Source organism: Ambystoma mexicanum, chromosome 9, assembly GCF_040938575.1.
Source record: "Ambystoma mexicanum isolate Mex_15411 chromosome 9, UKY_AmexF1_1, whole genome shotgun sequence".
In the NCBI taxonomy this organism is placed as follows: domain Eukaryota; kingdom Metazoa; phylum Chordata; class Amphibia; order Caudata; family Ambystomatidae; genus Ambystoma; species Ambystoma mexicanum.
Genome location: NC_090931.1, coordinates 25,457,414 through 25,478,725, shown reverse-complemented (window position 1 = coordinate 25,478,725; position 21,312 = coordinate 25,457,414). Strand labels below are relative to the sequence as shown.

At 47.5% G+C, this 21,312-nt stretch overlaps 1 long non-coding RNA gene across 1 annotated transcript in view; it reads right to left on the bottom strand.

Annotated features, from left to right (window-relative positions):
• Positions 1–303: 303 nt before the first annotated feature.
• Positions 304–21,312, bottom strand: part of LOC138487623 (uncharacterized) — a 35,732-nt gene continuing 14,723 nt past the window's right edge. Inside the window, exon 2 of the long non-coding RNA XR_011274515.1 lies at positions 304–4,581. This is a non-coding gene — a long non-coding RNA (uncharacterized lncRNA). The remainder of the gene's footprint in view (positions 4,582–21,312) is intronic.

The following is a 21,312-nucleotide window of genomic DNA, read 5'->3' as shown; positions in this document are numbered from 1 at the left end:
ACTTTAATCCACTCTACACCAATCCCACCACCTGCCACCAGAGTTAGGTCCAACTGGTGTGATAATTTACAAGGCTTATCTTCTTGGTATTAGGTAACCCACATTTTAATATAGGCTTGTACTACACAGGTTGGTAATGTGACTGAGCAGCCAGGCTTATCTTAAGAGGGGTAACATGAGCTGTAGAGCCATACAATGAAATCAGTGAATACAGTGAACATATGGCCCTTTGGGTAGCGTGTCATGTAGTGGATGGGAGGCAGAGTAACTCTTACACCAAATAACGGAACCAACTCAGGAAGATGGCAAAGTATTTTCTGTTTTAATATCAATTATCTAAAACAAGGGATTACATCGAACATCAACGAACGTCACACAGGCTCTCAAACATTTTACACAAAAAACACACTTACATACTAAAAATGTGTCTTATGTGATGTCATACTACATGGCAAATAAGAAAAACCTATGACGGGTTGTGATACATTCAAGAGGAGCATCTAAGTATACTTTCTATAAGGGGTTGGGTTGTGATAGGATATCTACTGCCAGGTGGACAACTTATGCCCTCCTCTAGTGCAAGTCATATTCATCATTATTAAGTACACTGCATCTCATTGGCTCTCAGACTATAAGGCCCATTGTTATATGGCCCTCTACAATTGGTTGGCACGCTCATGCCAGTCTGGAACATTTGGCTCACTTAGCAGCATGTAAACTAATACCCAGGTGCTAGGAGGTGGGCATGGCTTTACGTCCCCACCCAATGAGCTCAACGTCTCTCATCACCCATGGCTTCTGAATGTTGTCTTTGAATGCTATCATAGTTTTGGAAGGCAATGCCCAACTCTATTTACATCCTTGGCTTACGAGACAAGACCACGATCTGGTCCATTTAGCAGTAATTAAAAGTCTTAACTGAATGAAACTTTGCATGCACAGTGTTTTTTCTTTACACCTTAACAAGTAATGATTCAGCTTCTCACGTTTGCTGTCTTGAGAGTAGATAACCAGCCTTGGCTTGCTTCAACTTTGATATCAGGCCAAACAGCTTCACCATTCAAGTCCACAATCTCAGCTAATTCTTTGCTGCGACACAGCTCTCAATTTGTCTTTCTCCATGGGTCTGAGTTTATTAATTCACGACACTGATGTCCAGCTTTTGTACTATGGCGGCTCTGCCTGCAGTCTATTCACTATGTATAGCCAGCTTCTAAGGTCACTTAGTCTACTTGTGTTGCTGCATCTGTACATTTATTGAACGGCTTGTATTTTCTACAGTGCTCTTCACACATGCAATCTTCTTTTCACATCTGAAAGTGTACTTGATTCTTAACTTCGTCATCAGTTTATATAAGGTCCATATGTTTTCTGCTTCTGTCAGCCTTCTCAGGGTGTCACGTTCCTCTCCTGTGATGTCACTAGCTCCTCTTTCATTTGTTCTCATATTAATTCTGGGAGTGCCTCCTTCAGATTGTCATCTCTTCGGGCATACATATGGTATGGTTTTCTCAGTGGATACCTGTTCTCGAATATTCAACCGTGGTATGGTCACAACTGCTGGTGTCAAACTTGGCGAAATCTCAGGCTCCCAACATACTTGAAGGAGGGCGGCAGGACTTCCTGTAGAGGCATTCATCAGCTTCTCTAAACACCACCCTCTGGTCAAGCCATCAACCACATCTTCACTGGTCTCCACATTTTGACACCTTCTTTTGAAGAAGTGCTTTTTTGGAGTCCAGATCTTCATCACTCCCTTCAAGGAACCAGCTGATTTGATTTGTTCATCCACACTCCAGGTCATATAGCTACATTGTCCATTCAGATTACAATAGACCCATCGTCCCACACACTTCTTGTGATTCTTTGGATACAGGAACTTTGTTCCTTCAGGTGCTACGATGCTGGCTTCTATATTTTGTCTGATTTCTTCATCAGCCAATTCCTTGGGTCTAAACCCTGATTTGACATCAATCACGATCTTCATTCCTACTGCTTTCTTTGCTCTCGTCTTACAATCTGTAATTATTATCTTGATTATACAGAATACGGACATCACTATGAGCAGTAGTGCTCCAAGGAACTTGAAGATGTTCACCATCCACTGTGGAATCCAAGAGAATATAGACGCAAACCAACTGTCATCTGCAATGTCTCCTGTCTCATCTTCCATCTTAGTATGCAGGTTCGTCAGCAATGTTATGGACTCTATCAAGGTCCCATTCCCGTCATCATGAGAAGGTGTGAACATGCAACATGATGGCCCAATTTTGGTGCAAACTCCTCCTTCCATCGCTGTGATCATGTCATGGACATATTTGTTCTGCATAGTCATTAGTCTTAAGGTCCTCAGCTTGTCCCTGATAGCATTGTATCACTTTAGGGTGGTATTGATTGTTTGCAGGAGCTCCCATCTGGTAATCTGCAACCATTTAGCATTGGCCATCGTCTGAACCCCAGGCATGAATATAGTTGTAAATATCGAAGCAGTCTGGCTAGATAACCTGCACTTGTATGGAATAGCTTCAAAGGCTTCTATTGATTTAGCGAGAAATAGTTCTCTTGTCTGGTTCGATTGAGACATTCAAGCAATCTTCTCTTTCTCAAACGGGCATCTACTTTTGGAAATTCTTCAATATTCAGGTCACTCTGAGGAATCACTAATGCTGGAATATGGCTGAGCAATAAGGAACACGTTCCTCCCAAATCCTTGGTCAGCTTCATGTAGGCTCTAGGCCCACAAGCCCAATATCCATCCATCAGGACTGCTGTCCCTGCTCCCATTCTGATCATGTCAATTATAGTTTTGCAACCTTTGTTGTCTCCCACACAAATTTGTCCTTCACTTCGGAAGCCCAATGTTGCATTTGCTAGCGGAATCACCGTCATTGGACCTGATTCGTTTTCTACCCATGTCAGCAGTTTGGCATGCTCCGCCCATGACTTCAAACATGCGTTGTTTACTCTGTACTTTTTGCACATATTCTGACTTCAGTAGATGAGCTCCACATGACATAATTACTGTTTCCCATCCTTTCTTAGATTGCACTTGTCCATAAACAAAGAATTTAGTTTGACCCAACATACAGGTGATCCAGCTATCTCTGTTATGTCTGGGCATTCCATCCTCTTCAGGTCTTGTATGACTACTTCTTCCTGTCCACCTGCAGGATACACAAGCGCCCAGGTGGTTGTTTTTCCATCTGAGTAGTCTTGATATAAGCGTCCTGAAACTAGAACGGCCATTTTGATCTCCCTTGCACACTGGCCCAACTGGTTATGCATGCCGCAAGATGAACAAGGCATCTGGCATTGTGTTCTGGAATCTCTCTGTAATGAAAGCTCACGCTGCATTCATGGCATAAGGTATGCGAGTGCAGACGTAGCAACTCTCCTTAGATGTTCTTTGCCCACACTTTTCATGTGCTGATACTACATGTTATTTCCCATGTGTGCTGCATTGTCTAAGCATGCATTTATCCCCTCATTATCTTCCTCTGAACTTCTCTTTCATCTCCCAAACATACGGGTTGAGATATATGGAAACAACTCTAAAGCAGCTATCCTATTGGGGGACATCACAGACGTTTCTATCTCAGTGTTAGTGGGCAAATCAGTAACAGTTCCCATAGTGGGGGAACCATAATGGCTTCTGTCTCAGCAGAAGTATTAATGTGAAGGAGGAGAAATAGTGCACAAATACATTATAAACCAAAACATACATGCTGCCCCCTGCCCATCTTCAGTGACAGATTGGCACTTGTCGTTCATCCTCTAGAAGCGTGGTAGCTTCCAAATTTCTCATTTTAATACACTTTGCCAAATTAACTTATACTTGCAATTGCAGTATCTCTTCAATAATAGCAATGAGCAGCCTTTTAATCATAGGGCCATTTTTAGGATCCTGTAAAAAAGTGTGACAAGAGCAGGCTAAGCTTGAAGGATAAATACAGAAACAGCAATCACACGCCTATGCACATCACTGCACATCACTGTCACTGTCTGTTAGGACCATAGAGGTTAACTGTTTAGAACAAATATGCACAAAGAAATGGATCTGGATATTGAGCTTGTTTCCAATTCTTAATCAAAAACTGTCATTTAAGCATCAGTTTGATATGTCAGTAAATTTCTAAAGTTCATTTTTTTCAAGATTACTAAAACTCTCAGCAAGGGTTTGCACTCCTGCTAAAATATCTATAAGGAGTATCAGGGTTTTAGTCCAAATGCAATATCTGAATGTATCAACTGGTATTGTTATCGTCCTTCTTCTTTATCATTGATTGAGTATGCACACGCTGAAATTCTTCTTCTGGATTGGCAATGGTGGGAGGGGTTGTCTTGCCTTTATACACCTTGATGTCTCCTAAGTGAAGCCAAGCTCGCCTGCCTTGGATTTTTAACTGCTGAGTGGGTTAATTCTTCAATGCAAAAGAGGCAATAGAAGCTTGCCTCATGCCAAATCCTAGAGCACAAGGTCTCCAACAAATAACTTGGGTGCCGATAAAAGTTCAGGTAATTTGATTGCTGAATTGTCTTCATCTGTGTTCTGAGACTGGCCCCCCTGATGCTTGAGTTGATCTGAAATGAGAGAGATGCTAGACGTCACACATGTCAAATAGTTATTCAATTCATCACCATTTTAGCTGTACTCTGGGCATCACTTTTACTCCTAGATGGAGGTGTAAGAGGCATTCTCATTTGCCTCCCTGTCACTAGTTTGTGGGGGGTGAGGTGATGGTCCAAACCAGGCTGAATCTGTAGGGCATATAAAGCTAGGGGTAGGCAAAATAGCCATACCTTCTTGAGAGTCCATTTTATTTGTTCAATCCTTTCTTTAAGGAGGCTGTTAAGTCTCTTACATATCTTGTTTACTTTCAGGTGATAAGCAGAAGAAACATGTGCTTAATATTCAATAGGAGCCCTATCTGTTCAAACAACTCATTAACAAAATGTGGCCCATTATTGGATCCCAGCACTTTACACACACACCATCTCGGAAATAATTTTCACTCTAACAACTTCACTGCGCAAGTGACATCAGGGTGTGTACACGGACCTGCCTCAATCCACCTAGAAAAGGGACACGCCACCAATATCAGATACCTATATCCATTACATACTTGCAGCATATCAACATAATCAATATGTAAATGCTGAAAGGGACCATTTTGTCACAGTATTACTCCTCAAATCGGTCTTAGTGTATGCCCAGCAGTAAAGTTTTGACACATGATGCAATTCACTATAAATAATGCAACATGTTCTAAAAAATTTGGAATGAACCAGTCTTCCGCAATAGTTGCAGCAAGACTCCCCCTAGTTACATGCACAGGGTAATAAAGTTGTTCTAGCACAACCTTTAATAATGCTACTGGCATCACCGGCTTTCCAGTGCTATCCTGAGCCCGCTGCTGATACCATGTATGAGCCCCGCCTACCTGAGCCCCACTGCTGATACCATGTATGAGCCCTGCCTACCTGAGCCCACAGCTGATACCATGCATGAGCCCTGCCTACCTGAGCCCACAGCTGATACCATGCATGAGCCGTATCTACCTGAGCCCACAGCTGATACCATGCATGAGCCGTATCTACCTGATCCCGCTGCTGATGCCATGTATGAGCCCCGCCTACCTGAGCCCACTGCTGATACCATGTATGAGCCTTCCCTACCTGAGCCCACAGCTGATGCCATGTATGAGCGGTATGCAGTCTTTATGACAAAAATATTATGTAGAATGAATATATAATGAAAATGTATGTGGGGTGGAGTAAAGGGTTAAATCTTCTGGGGAAACGGTTGGGTGGGTTTTTAGAGGTGGGGAAACAGGGGTTTCAAAGGAACTCCGAGTAAAAAAGAAGTAAAAAAATGTGTTATGTTTTGTTATTATAAAATATTTGGTATATGTGCATTCATTATGAAATTATTTGTTGTAAAGACATGTAACAATATGAGCCCTGCCTACCTGAGCCCACTGTTGATACCACGTATGAGCCCTGCCTGACTGAGCCAACTGCTAATACCATGTATAAGCCCTGTCTACCTGAGCCCACTGTTGATACCATATATGAGCCCTGCCTACCCAAGCCCACTATTGATACCATGTATGAGCCTTGCCTACCTGATGCCACTGTCAATACCATGTATGAGCTCTGCCTACCTGAGCCCACTCCTGATATCACGTATGAGCCCTGCCTACCTGAGCCCACTGTTGATACCATGTATGAGCTTTGACTACCTGAGCCCACTCCTGCTACCAACTATGAGACATGCCTACCTGAGCCCACTCTTGATACCATGTATTAACCCTGCCTACCTGAGCCCACTCCTGCTACCATGTATGAGACATGCCTACCTGAGCCCACTCTTGATACCATGTATGAACCTTAACCAACTGATCCCACTGCTGATACCATGTATGAGCACTGCCTACCTGAGCACACTTTTGATACCACGTATGTGTCCTGCCTACATGAGCCCACTGTTGATACCACATATGGGCCCTGCCTACCTGAGACCACTGCTGATAACACGTATAAGCTTTGCCTACCTGAGCCCACTGTAGATACCACATATGAACCCTGCCTACCTAAACCCACTGCTGATACTACATATAAACCTTGACTATCTGAGCCCACTGTTGATACAATGTATGAGCCATGCCTACCTGGTCACACTGTCAATAACATGTATGAGCCATGTCTACCTGAGCACACTCCTGCTATCACCTATGAGCCCTGCCTACCTGAGCCCAAAGCTGATACCATGTATGAGCCCTGCCTTCTTGATCCCACTGCTGATACCATGTATGATCCCTGCCTACCTGAGCCCACTGATGATACCATGTATGAGCCCAGCCTACCTGAGCCCTACAGCTGATACCATGTATGAGCCCTGCCTACCTGATACCACTGCTGATACCATATATGAGCCCTGCCTACCTGATACCACTGATGATACCATGTATAAGCCCTGCCTACCAGATCACACTGTTGATACAATGTATGAGCCTTGCCTACCTGATCACACTGTCAATAACATGTATGAGCCCTGCCTACCTGATCCCACAGCTGATATCATGTATTAACCTTGTCTACCTGATCCCACTGCTGATACCTTGTATGAGCCTTGCCTACCTGAGCCCACTCCTGATACCATGTATGAGCTTTGCTTACCTGATCCCACAGCTGATACCAGGTAGGAACCTTATCTACTTGATCCCACTAATACCATGTATAAGCCCTGCCTACCTGATCCCACAGCTGATACCATGTATGAGCCCTGCCTACCTGAGCACACTGTTAATACCATGTATGAACCATGCCTACCTGAGCCCACTGATGATACTATGTATGAGCCCTGCCTACCTGATCCCACTGTTAATACCATGTATGAACCATGCCTACCTGAGCCCACAGCTGATACCATGTATAAGCCCTGCCTTCCTGAGCCCACAGCTGATACCATGTATGAGCCCTGCCTACCTGAGCACACTGTTAATACCATGTATGAACCATGCCTACCTGAGCCCACTGATGATACTATGAATGAGCCCTGCCTACCTGATCCCACTGTTAAAACCATGTATGAACCATGCCTACCTGAGCCCACAGCTGATACCATGTATAAGCCCTGCCTACCTGAGGCCACTGATGATACCATGTATGAGCCCTGCCTACCTGCTCCCACTGCTGATACCATGTATGAGCCCTGCCTACCTGCTCCCACTGATGATACCATGTATGAGCCGTATCTACCTGATCCCACCGTTGATACCATGTATGAGCCCTGCCTACCTGAGCCCACTGTTGGTAACATGTATGAACCTTATCTACATGATCCCACTGCTGATACCATGTATGAGCCCTGCCTACCTGCTCCCACTGATGATACCATGTATGAGCCGTATCTACCTGAGCCCCACTGCTGATACCATGTATGAGCCCTGCCTACCTGATCCCGCTGCTGATACCATGTATGAGCCCCGCCTACCTGAGCCCACTGCTGATACCATGTATGAGCCTTCCCTACCTGAGCCCACAGCTGATGCCATGTATGAGCGGTATGCAGTCTTTATGACAAAAATATTATGTAGAATGAATATATAATGAAAATGTATGTGGGGTGGAGTAAAGGGTTAAATCTTCTGGGGAAACGGTTGGGTGGGTTTTTAGAGGTGGGGAAACAGGGGTTTCAAAGGAACTCCGAGCAAAAAAGAAGTAAAAAAATGTGTTATGTTTTGTTGTTATAAAATATTTGGTATATGTGCATTCATTATGAAATTATTTGTTGTAAAGACATGTAACAATATGAGCCCTGCCTACCTGAGCCCACTGTAGATACCACGTATGAGCCCTGCCTAACTGAGCCAACTGCTAATACCATGTATAAGCCCTGCCTACCTGAGCCCACTGTTGATACCATATATGAGCCCTGCCTACCCAAGCCCACTATTGATACCATGTATGAGCCTTGCCTACCTGATGCCACTGTCAATACCATGTATGAGCTCTGCCTACCTGAGCCCACTCCTGATATCACGTATGAGCCCTGCCTACCTGAGCCCACTGTTGATACCATGTATGAGCTTTGACTACCTGAGCCCACTCCTGCTACCAACTATGAGACATGCCTACCTGAGCCCACTCTTGATACCATGTATAAACCCTGCCTACCTGAGCCCACTCCTGCTACCATGTATGAGACATGCCTACCTGAGCCCACTCTTGATACCATGTATGAACCTTAACCAACTGATCCCACTGCTGATACCATGTATGAGCACTGCCTACCTGAGCACACTTTTGATACCACGTATGTGTCCTGCCTACATGAGCCCACTGTTGATACCACATATGGGCCCTGCCTACCTGAGACCACTGCTGATAACACGTATAAGCTTTGCCTACCTGAGCCCACTGTAGATACCACATATGAACCCTGCCTACCTAAACCCACTGCTGATACTACGTATAAACCTTGACTATCTGAGCCCACTGTTGATACAATGTATGAGCCATGCCTACCTGATCACACTGTCAATAACATGTATGAGCCATGTCTACCTGAGCACACTCCTGCTATCACCTATGAGCCCTGCCTACCTGAGCCCAAATCTGATACCATGTATGAGCCCTGCCTTCTTGATCCCACTGCTGATACCATGCATGATCCCTGCCTACTTGAGCCCACTGATGATACCATGTATGAGCCCAGCCTACCTGAGCCCTACAGCTGATACCATGTATGAGCCCTGCCTACCTGATACCACTGCTGATACCATATATGAGCCCTGCCTACCTGATACCACTGATGATACCATGTATAAGCCCTGCCTACCAGATCACACTGTTGATACAATGTATGAGCCTTGCCTACCTGATCACACTGTCAATAACATGTATGAGCCCTGCCTACCTGATCCCACAGCTGATATCATGTATGAACCTTGTCTACCTGATCCCACTGCTGATACCTTGTATGAGCCTTGCCTACCTGAGCCCACTCCTGATACCATGTATGAGCCTTGCTTACCTGATCCCACAGCTGATACCAGGTAGGAACCTTATCTACTTGATCCCACTAATACCATGTATAAGCCCTGCCTACCTGATCCCACAGCTGATACCATGTATGAGCCCTGACTACCTGAGCACACTGTTAATACCATGTATGAACCATGCCTACCTGAGCCCACTGATGATACTATGTATGAGCCCTGCCTACCTGATTCCACTGTTAATACCATGTATGAACCATGCCTACCTGAGCCCACAGCTGATACCATGTATAAGCCCTGCCTTCCTGAGGCCACTGATGATACCATGTATGAGCCCTGCCTACCTGATCCCACTGCTGATACCATGTATGAGCCCTGCCTACCTGATCCCACTGATGATACCATGTATGAGCCGTATCTACCTGATCCCACTGTTGATACCATGTATGAGCCCTGCCTACCTGAGCCCACTGTTGATAACATGTATGAACCTTATCTACCTGATCCCACAGCTGATACCATGTATGAGCCTTCCCTACCTGATCCCATTGCTGATACCATGTATGGGCCCTGCCTACCTGAGCCCACTGCTGACACCACATGTGAGCCCGGCCTACCAGAGCCCATTGCTGATACCACGTATAAGCCCTGCCTACCTGATCCCACTGTTGATGCCATGTATGAGCCCTGCCTGCCTGAGCCAACTGCTGATACCATTTATGAGCCTTGCCTACTTGATCCCACAGCTGAAACCATGTATGAGCCCTGCCTACCTGATCCCACTGATGATACAATGTATGAGTGTATGAGCCCTGCCTACCTGAGGCCACTGATGATAAGATGTATGAGCTCAGCCTACGTGATCCCACTGCTGATACCATTTATGAGCCTTGCCTACCTGAGTCCACTGCTGATACCATGTACGAGCCCTGCGTACTTGATCCCACAGCTAATACCATGTATGAGCCTTCCCTACCTGATCCCACTGCTGATACCATGTATGAGCCCTGCCTACCTGATCCCACAGCTGATATCATGAATGAACCTTGTCTACCTGATCCCACTGCTGATACTGATACCATGTATGAGCCTTGCCTACCTGAGCCCACTCCTGATACCATGTATGAGCCTTGCTTACCTGATCCCACAGCTGATACCATGTAGGAACCTTATCTACTCGATCCCACTAATACCATGTATAAGCCCTGCCTACCTGATCCCACAGCTGATACCATGTATGAGCCCTGCCTACCTGAGCACACTGTTAATACCATGTATGAACCATGCCTACCTGAGCCCACTGATGATACTATGAATGAGCCCTGCCTACCTGATCCCACTGTTAAAACCATGTATGAACCATGCCTACCTGAGCCCACAGCTGATACCATGTATAAGCCCTGCCTACCTGAGGCCACTGATGATACCATGTATGAGCCCTGTCTACCTGATCCCACTTCTGATACCATGTATGAGCCCTGCCTACCTGCTCCCACTGATGATACCATGTATGAGCCGTATCTACCTGATCCCACCGTTGATACCATGTATGAGCCCTGCCTACCTGAGCCCACTGTTGATAACATGTATGAACCTTATCTACCTGATCCCACTGCTGATACCATGTATGAGCCTTCCCTACCTGATCCCACTGCTGATACCATGTATGAGCCCTGCCTACCTGAGCCCACTGCTGACACCACATGTGAGCCCGGCCTACCAGAGCCCATTGCTGATACCACGTATAAGCCCTGCTTACATGAGCCCACTGTTGATACCATATATTAGCCGTATCTACCTGATCCCACTATTGATACCATGTATGAGCCCTGCCTACTTGATCCCACTGTTGATGCCATGTATGAGCCCTGCCTGCCTGAGCCCACTGCTGATACCATTTATGAGCCTTGCCTACTTAATCCCACAGCTGAAACCATGTATGAGCCCTGCCTACCTGATCCCACTGATGATACAATGTATGAGTGTATGAGCCCTGCCTACCTGAGGCCACTGATGATAAGATGTATGAGCTCAGCCTACGTGATCCCACTGCTGATACCATTTATGAGCCTTGCCTACCTGAGTCCACTGCTGATACCATGTATGAGCCCTGCCTACTTGATCCCACAGCTAATACCATGTATGAGCCCTGCCTTCCTGATCCCACTGCTGATACCATGTATGAGCCCTGCCTTCCTGATCCCACAGCTGATATCATGTATGAACCTTGTCTACCTGATCCCACTGCTGATACCATGTATGAGCCTTGCCTACCTGAGCCCACTCCTGATACCATGTATGAGCCTTGCTTACCTGATCCCACAGCTGATACCATGTAGGAACCTTATCTACTTGATCCCACTAATACCATGTATAAGCCCTGCCTACCTGATCCCACAGCTGATACCATGTATGAGCCCTGCCTACCTGAGCACACTGTTAATACCATGTATGAACCATGCCTACCTGAGCCCACTGATGATACTATGTATGAGCCCTGCCTACCTGATCCCACTGTTAATACCATGTATGAACCATGCCTACCTGATCCCACTGATGATACCATGTATGAGCCGTATCTACCTGATCCCACCGTTGATACCATGTATGAGCCCTGCCTACCTGATCCCACTGCTGATACCATGTATGAGCCCTGCCTACCTGATCCCACTGATGATACCATGTATGAGCCGTATCTACCTGATCCCACTGTTGATACCATGTATGAGCCCTGCCTACCTGAGCCCACTGTTGATAACATGTATGAACCTTATCTAACTGATCCCACTGCTGATACCATGTATGAGCCTTCCCTACCTGATCCCACTGCTGATACCATGTATGAGCCCTGCCTACCTGAGCCCACTGTTGATGCCATGTATGAGCCCTGCCTGCCTGAGCCCACTGCTGATACCATTTATGAGCCTTGCCTACTTGATCCCACAGCTGAAACCATGTATGAGCCCTGCCTACCTGATCCCACTGATGATACCATGTATGAGCCCTGCCTACCTGATACCACTGATGATACCATGTATAAGCCCTGCCTACCAGATCACACTGTTGATACAATGTATGAGCCTTGCCTACCTGATCACACTGTCAATAACATGTATGAGCCCTGCCTACCTGATCCCACAGCTGATATCATGTATGAACCTTGTCTACCTGATCCCACTGCTGATACCTTGTATGAGCCTTGCCTACCTGAGCCCACTCCTGATACCATGTATGAGCCTTGCTTACCTAATCCCACAGCTGATACCAGGTAGGAACCTTATCTACTTGATCCCACTAATACCATGTATAAGCCCTGCCTACCTGATCCCACAGCTGATACCATGTATGAGCCCTGCCTACCTGAGCACACTGTTAATACCATGTATGAACCATGCCTACCTGAGCCCACTGATGATACTATGTATGAGCCCTGCCTACCTGATCCCACTGTTAATACCATGTATGAACCATGCCTACCTGAGCCCACAGCTGATACCATGTATAAGCCCTGCCTTCCTGAGGCCACTGATGATACCATGTATGAGCCCTGCCTACCTGATCCCACTGATGATACCATGTATGAGCCGTATCTACCTGATCCCACTGTTGATACCATGTATGAGCCCTGCCTACCTGAGCCCACTGTTGATAACATGCATGAACCTTATCTACCTGATCCCACAGCTGATACCATGTATGAGCCTTCCCTACCTGATCCCATTGCTGATACCATGTATGGGCCCTGCCTACCTGAGCCCACTGCTGACACCACATGTGAGCCCGGCCTACCAGAGCCCATTGCTGATACCACGTATAAGCCCTGCCTACCTGATCCCACTGTTGATGCCATGTATGAGCCCTGCCTGCCTGAGCCAACTGCTGATACCATTTATGAGCCTTGCCTACCTGAGCCCACAGCTGATACCATGTATAAGCCCTGCCTACCTGAGGCCACTGATGATACCATGTATGAGCCCTGCCTACCTGATCCCACTGCTGATACCATGTATGAGCCCTGCCTACCTGCTCCCACTGATGATACCATGTATGAGCCGTATCTACCTGATCCCACCGTTGATACCATGTATGAGCCCTGCCTACCTGAGCCCACTGTTGATAACATGTATGAACCTTATCTACCTGATCCCACTGCTGATACCATGTATGAGCCTTCCCTACCTGATCCCACTGCTGATACCATGTATGAGCCCTGCCTACCTGAGCCCACTGCTGACACCACATGTGAGCCCGGCCTACCAGAGCCCATTGCTGATACCACGTATAAGCCCTGCTTACATGAGCCCACTGTTGATACCATATATTAGCCGTATCTACCTGATCCCACTATTGATACCATGTATGAGCCCTGCCTACTTGATCCCACTGTTGATGCCATGTATGAGCCCTGCCTGCCTGAGCCCACTGCTGATACCATTTATGAGCCTTGCCTACTTGATCCCACAGCTGAAACCATGTATGAGCCCTGCCTACCTGATCCCACTGATGATACAATGTATGAGTGTATGAGCCCTGCCTACCTGAGGCCACTGATGATAAGATGTGTGAGCTCAGCCTACGTGATCCCACTGCTGATACCATTTATGAGCCTTGCCTACCTGAGTCCACTGCTGATACCATGTATGAGCCCTGCCTACTTGATCCCACAGCTAATACCATGTATGAGCCCTGCCTTCCTGATCCCACTGCTGATACCATGTATGAGCCCTGCCTTCCTGATCCCACAGCTGATATCATGTATGAACCTTGTCTACCTGATCCCACTGCTGATACCATGTATGAGCCTTGCCTAACTGAGCCCACTCCTGATACCATGTATGAGCCTTGCTTACCTGATCCCACAGCTGATACCATGTAGGAACCTTATCTACTTGATCCCACTAATACCATGTATAAGCCCTGCCTACCTGATCCCACAGCTGATACCATGTATGAGCCCTGCCTACCTGAGCACACTGTTAATACCATGTATGAACCATGCCTACCTGAGCCCACTGATGTTACTATGTATGAGCCCTGCCTACCTGATCCCACTGTTAATACCATGTATGAACCATGCCTACCTGATCCCACTGATGATACCATGTATGAGCCGTATCTACCTGATCCCACCGTTGATACCATGTATGAGCCCTGCCTACCTGATCCCGCTGCTGATACCATGTATGAGCCCTGCCTACCTGATCCCACTGCTGATACCATGTATGAGCCCTGCCTACCTGATCCCACTGATGATACCATGTATGAGCCGTATCTACCTGATCCCACTGTTGATACCATGTATGAGCCCTGCCTACCTGAGCCCACTGTTGATAACATGTATGAACCTTATCTAACTGATCCCACTGCTGATACCATGTATGCGCCTTCCCTACCTGATCCCACTGCTGATACCATGTATGAGCCCTGCCTACCTGAGCCCACTGTTGATGCCATGTATGAGCCCTGCCTGAGCCCACTGCTGATACCATTTATGAGCCTTGCCTACTTGATCCCACAGCTGAAACCATGTATGAGCCCTGCCTACCTGATCCCACTGATGATACAATGTATGAGTGTATGAGCCCTGCCTACCTGAGGCCACTGATGATAAGATGTATGAGCTCAGCCTACGTGATCCCACTGCTGATACCATTTATGAGCCCTGCCTACTTGATCCCACAGCTAATACCATGTATGAGCCTTCCCTACCTGATCCCACTGCTGATACCATGTATGAACCTTGTCTACCTGATCCCACTGCTGATACCATGTATGAGCCTTGCCTACCTGAGTCCACTGCTGATATCATGTATGAACCTTGTCTACCTGATCCCACTGCTGATTCCATGTATGAGCCTTGCCTACCTGAGCCCACTCCTGATACCATGTATGAGCCTTGCTTACCTGATCCCACAGCTGATACCATGTAGGAACCTTATCTACTTGATCCCACTAATACCATGTATAAGCCCTGCCTACCTGATCCCACAGCTGATACCATGTATGAGCCCTGCCTACCTGAGCACACTGTTAATACCATGTATGAACCATGCCTACCTGAGCCCACTGATGATACTATGTATGAGCCCCGCCTACCTGATCCCACTGTTAATACCATGTATGAACCATGCCTACCTGAGCCCACAGCTGATACCATGTATAAGCCCTGCCTACCTGAGGCCACTGATGATACCATGTATGAGCCCTGCCAACCTGATCCCACTGCTGATACCATGTATGAGCCCTGCCTACCTGATCCCACTGATGATACCATGTATGAGCCGTATCTACCTGATCCCACCGTTGATACCATGTATGAGCCCTGCCTACCTGATCCCACTGTTGATAACATGTATGAACCTTATCTACCTGATCCCACTGCTGATACCATGTATGAGCCTTCCCTACCTGATCCCACTGCTGATACCATGTATGAGCCCTGCCTACCTGAGCCCACTGCTGACACCACATGTGAGCCCGGCCTACCAGAGCCCATTGATGATACCACGTATAAGCCCTGCTTACATGAGCCCACTGTTGATACCATATATGAGCCGTATCTACCTTATCCCACTATTGATACCATGTATGAGCCCTGCCTACTTAATCCCACTGTTGATACCATGTATGAGCCCTGCCTGCCTGAGCCCACTGCTGATACCATTTATGAGCCTTGCCTACTTGATCCCACAGCTGAAACCATGTATGAGCCCTGCCTACCTGACCCCACGGCTGATACCATGTATGAGCCTTCCCTACCTGAGCCCACAGCTGATACCATTTATGAGCCTTGCCTACCTGATCCCACTGCTGATACCATGTATGAGCCCTGCCTACCTGAGCCCAATGATGATACCATGTATGAGCCCTGCCTACCTGAGCCCACTGATGATACCATATATGAGCACGGCCTACCTGAGCCCAATGATGATACCATGTATGAGCCCTGCCTGCCTGAGCCCACTGATGATACCATGTATAAGCCCTGCCTACCTGATCCAACTGTTGATACCATGCATGAGCCCTGCCTACCTTAGCCCACAGCTGATACCATGCATGAGCCCTGCCTACCTGATCCCACAGTTGATACCATGTATGAGCTGTATCTACCTGATCCCACCTTTGATATCATGTATGAGCCCTGCCTACCTGAGCCCACTGTTGATAACATGTATGAACCTTATCTACCTGATCCCACTGCTGATACCATGTATGAGCCTTCCCTACCTCATCCCACTGCTGATACCATGTATGAGCCCTGCCTACCTGAGTCCACTGTCGATACCATATGTGAGCCATATCTACCTGATCCCACTGATGATACCACGTATGAGCCCTGCCTGCCTGAGCCCAATGATGATATCATGTATAAGCCCTACCAACCTGAGCCCACTGTTGATAACATGTATGAACCTTATCTACCTGATCCCATTGCTGATGCCATGTATGAGCCGTATCTACCTGATCCCACCGTTGATACCATGTATGAGCCCTGCCTACCTGAGCCCACTGATGATACCATGTATGAGCCCTGATCCCATTGCTGATACCATGTATGAACCTTATCTACCTGAGCGCACTGTTGATACCATGTATGAGCCCTGCCTACCTGATCCCACTGTTGATACCATTTATGAACCTTACCTACCTGAGCGCACTGTTGATACCATATATGAGCCCTGCCTACCTGATCCCACTGTTGATACCATGCATGAGCCCTGCCTACCTGATCCCACTGTTGATACCATTTATGAGCCTTGCCTACCTGAGCCCACTGCTGATACCATTTATGAGCCTTGCCTACCTGATCCCACTGCTGATACCATGTATGAGCCTTGCCTACCTGATCCCACTGCTGATACCATGTATAAGCCCTGCCTACCTGAGCCCACTGCTGATACCATTTATGAGCCTTGTCTACCTGAGCCCACAGCTGATACCATGTATAAGCCCTGCCTACCTGAGGCCACTGAGGATAACATGTATGAGCCCTGCCTACCTGAGCCCACTGCTGATACCATTTATGAGCCTTGCCTACCTGAGCCCACTGCTGATACCATTTATGAGCCTTGTCTACCTGAGCCCACAGCTGATACCATGTATAAGCCCTGCCTACCTGAGGCCACTGAGGATAACATGTATGAGCCCTGCCTACCTGAGGCCACTGATAACATGTATGAGCCCTGCCTACCTGAGCCCAATGATGATACCTTGTATGAGCCCTGCCTACCTGAGACTACTCCTGATACCATGTATGAGCCCCTCCTAACTGATCCCACTTTTGATACCATGTGCGAGCCCTGCCTACCTGATCCCACTGCTGATACCATGTATGAGACCTGTCTACCTGAGTCCACTGTTGATACCATTTATGAGCCCTGCCTACCTGATCCCACTGCTGATACCATATATGAGCCCTGCCTACCTGATCCCACAGCTGATACCATGTATGAGCCCTGCCTACCGGAGGCCACTAATTATAACATGTATGAGCCCTGCATACCCGAGGTCACTGATGATAACATGTATGAGCTCAGTCTACCTGATCCCACTGTTGATACCATGTATGAACCATGCCTACCTGATCCCACTGATGATACCATGTATGAGCCGTATCTACCTGATCCCACCGTTGATACCATGTATGAGCCCTGCCTACCTGAGGCCACTGATGATACCATGTATGAGCCCTGCCTACCTGATCCCACTGCTGATACCATGTATGAGCCCTGCCTACCTGATCCCACTGATGATACCATGTATGAGCCGTATCTACCTGATCCCACTGTTGATACCATGTATGAGCCCTGCCTACCTGAGCCCACTGTTGATAACATGTATGAACCTTATCTAACTGATCCCACTGCTGATACCATGTATGAGCCTTCCCTACCTGATCCCACTGCTGATACCATGTATGAGCCCTGCCTACCTGAGCCCACTGTTGATGCCATGTATGAGCCCTGCCTGCCTGAGCCCACTGCTGATACCATTTATGAGCCTTGCCTACTTGATCCCACAGCTGAAACCATGTATGAGCCCTGCCTACCTGATCCCACTGATGATACCATGTATAAGCCCTGCCTACCAGATCACACTGTTGATACAATGTATGAGCCTTGCCTACCTGATCACACTGTCAATAACATGTATGAGCCCTGCCTACCTGATCCCACAGCTGATATCATGTATGAACCTTGTCTACCTGATCCCACTGCTGATACCTTGTATGAGCCTTGCCTACCTGAGCCCACTCCTGATACCATGTATGAGCCTTGCTTACCTGATCCCACAGCTGATACCAGGTAGGAACCTTATCTACTTGATCCCACTAATACCATGTATAAGCCCTGCCTACCTGATCCCACAGCTGATACCATGTATGAGCCCTGCCTACCTGAGCACACTGTTAATACCATGTATGAACCATGCCTACCTGAGCCCACTGATGATACTATGTATGAGCCCTGCCTACCTGATTCCACTGTTAATACCATGTATGAACCATGCCTACCTGAGCCCACAGCTGATACCATGTATAAGCCCTGCCTTCCTGAGGCCACTGATGATACCATGTATAAGCCCTGCCTACCTGATCCCACTGCTGATACCATGTATGAGCCCTGCCTACCTGCTCCCACTGATGATACCATGTATGAGCCGTATCTACCTGATCCCACTGTTGATACCATGTATGAGCCCTGCCTACCTGAGCCCACTGTTGATAACATGTATGAACCTTATCTACCTGATCCCACAGCTGATACCATGTATGAGCCTTCCCTACCTGATCCCATTGCTGATACCATGTATGGGCCCTGCCTACCTGAGCCCACTGCTGACACCACATGTGAGCCCGGCCTACCAGAGCCCATTGCTGATACCACGTATAAGCCCTGCCTACCTGATCCCACTGTTGATGCCATGTATGAGCCCTGCCTGCCTGAGCCAACTGCTGATACCATTTATGAGCCTTGCCTACTTGATCCCACAGCTGAAACCATGTATGAGCCCTGCCTACCTGATCCCACTGATGATACAATGTATGAGTGTATGAGCCCTGCCTACCTGAGGCCACTGATGATAAGATGTATGAGCTCAGCCTACGTGATCCCACTGCTGATACCATTTATGAGCCTTGCCTACCTTAGTCCACTGCTGATACCATGTACGAGCCCTGCGTACTTGATCCCACAGCTAATACCATGTATGAGCCTTCCCTACCTGATCCCACTGCTGATACCATGTATGAGCCCTGCCTACCTGATCCCACAGCTGATATCATGAATGAACCTTGTCTACCTGATCCCACTGCTGATACTGATACCATGTATGAGCCTTGCCTACCTGAGCCCACTCCTGATACCATGTATGAGCCTTGCTTACCTGATCCCACAGCTGATACCATGTAGGAACCTTATCTACTTGATCCCACTAATACCATGTATAAGCCCTGCCTACCTGATCCCACAGCTGATACCATGTATGAGCCCTGCCTACCTGAGCACACTGTTAATACCATGTATGAACCATGCCTACCTGAGCCCACTGATGATACTATGAATGAGCCCTGCCTACCTGATCCCACTGTTAAAACCATGTATGAACCATGCCTACCTGAGCCCACAGCTGATACCATGTATAAGCCCTGCCTACCTGAGGCCACTGATGATACCATGTATGAGCCCTGCCTACCTGATCCCACTGCTGATACCATGTATGAGCCCTGCCTACCTGCTCCCACTGATGATACCATGTATGAGCCGTATCTACCTGATCCCACCGTTGATACCATGTATGAGCCCTGCCTACCTGAGCCCACTGTTGATAACATGTATGAACCTTATCTACCTGATCCCACTGCTGATACCATGTATGAGCCTTCCCTACCTGATCCCACTGCTGATACCATGTATGAGCCCTGCCTACCTGAGCCCACTGCTGACACCACATGTGAGCCCGGCCTACCAGAGCCCATTGCTGATACCACGTATAAGCCCTGCTTACATGAGCCCACTGTTGATACCATATATTAGCCGTATCTACCTGATCCCACTATTGATACCATGTATGAGCCCTGCCTACTTGATCCCACTGTTGATGCCATGTATGAGCCCTGCCTGCCTGAGCCCACTGCTGATACCATTTATGAGCCTTGCCTACTTGATCCCACAGCTGAAACCATGTATGAGCCCTGCCTACCTGATCCCACTGATGATACAATGTATGAGTGAATGAGCCCTGCCTACCTGAGGCCACTGATGATAAGATGTGTGAGCTCAGCCTACGTGATCCCACTGCTGATACCATTTATGAGCCTTGCCTACCTGAGTCCACTGCTGATACCATGTATGAGCCCTGCCTACTTGATCCCACAGCTAATACCATGTATGAGCCCTGCCTTCCTGATCCCACTGCTGATACCATGTATGAGCCCTGCCTTCCTGATCCCACAGCTGATATCATGTATGAACCTTGTCTACCTGATCCCACTGCTGATACCATGTATGAGCCTTGCCTACCTGAGCCCACTCCTGATACCATGTATGAGCCTTGCTTACCTGATCCCACAGCTGATACCATGTAGGAACCTTATCTACTTGATCCCACTAATACCATGTATAAGCCCTGCCTACCTGATCCCACAGCTGATACCATGTATGAGCCCTGCCTACCTGAGCACACTGTTAATACCATGTATGAACCATGCCTACCTGAGCCCACTGATGTTACTATGTATGAGCCCTGCCTACCTGATCCCACTGTTAATACCATGTATGAACCATGCCTACCTGATCCCACTGATGAT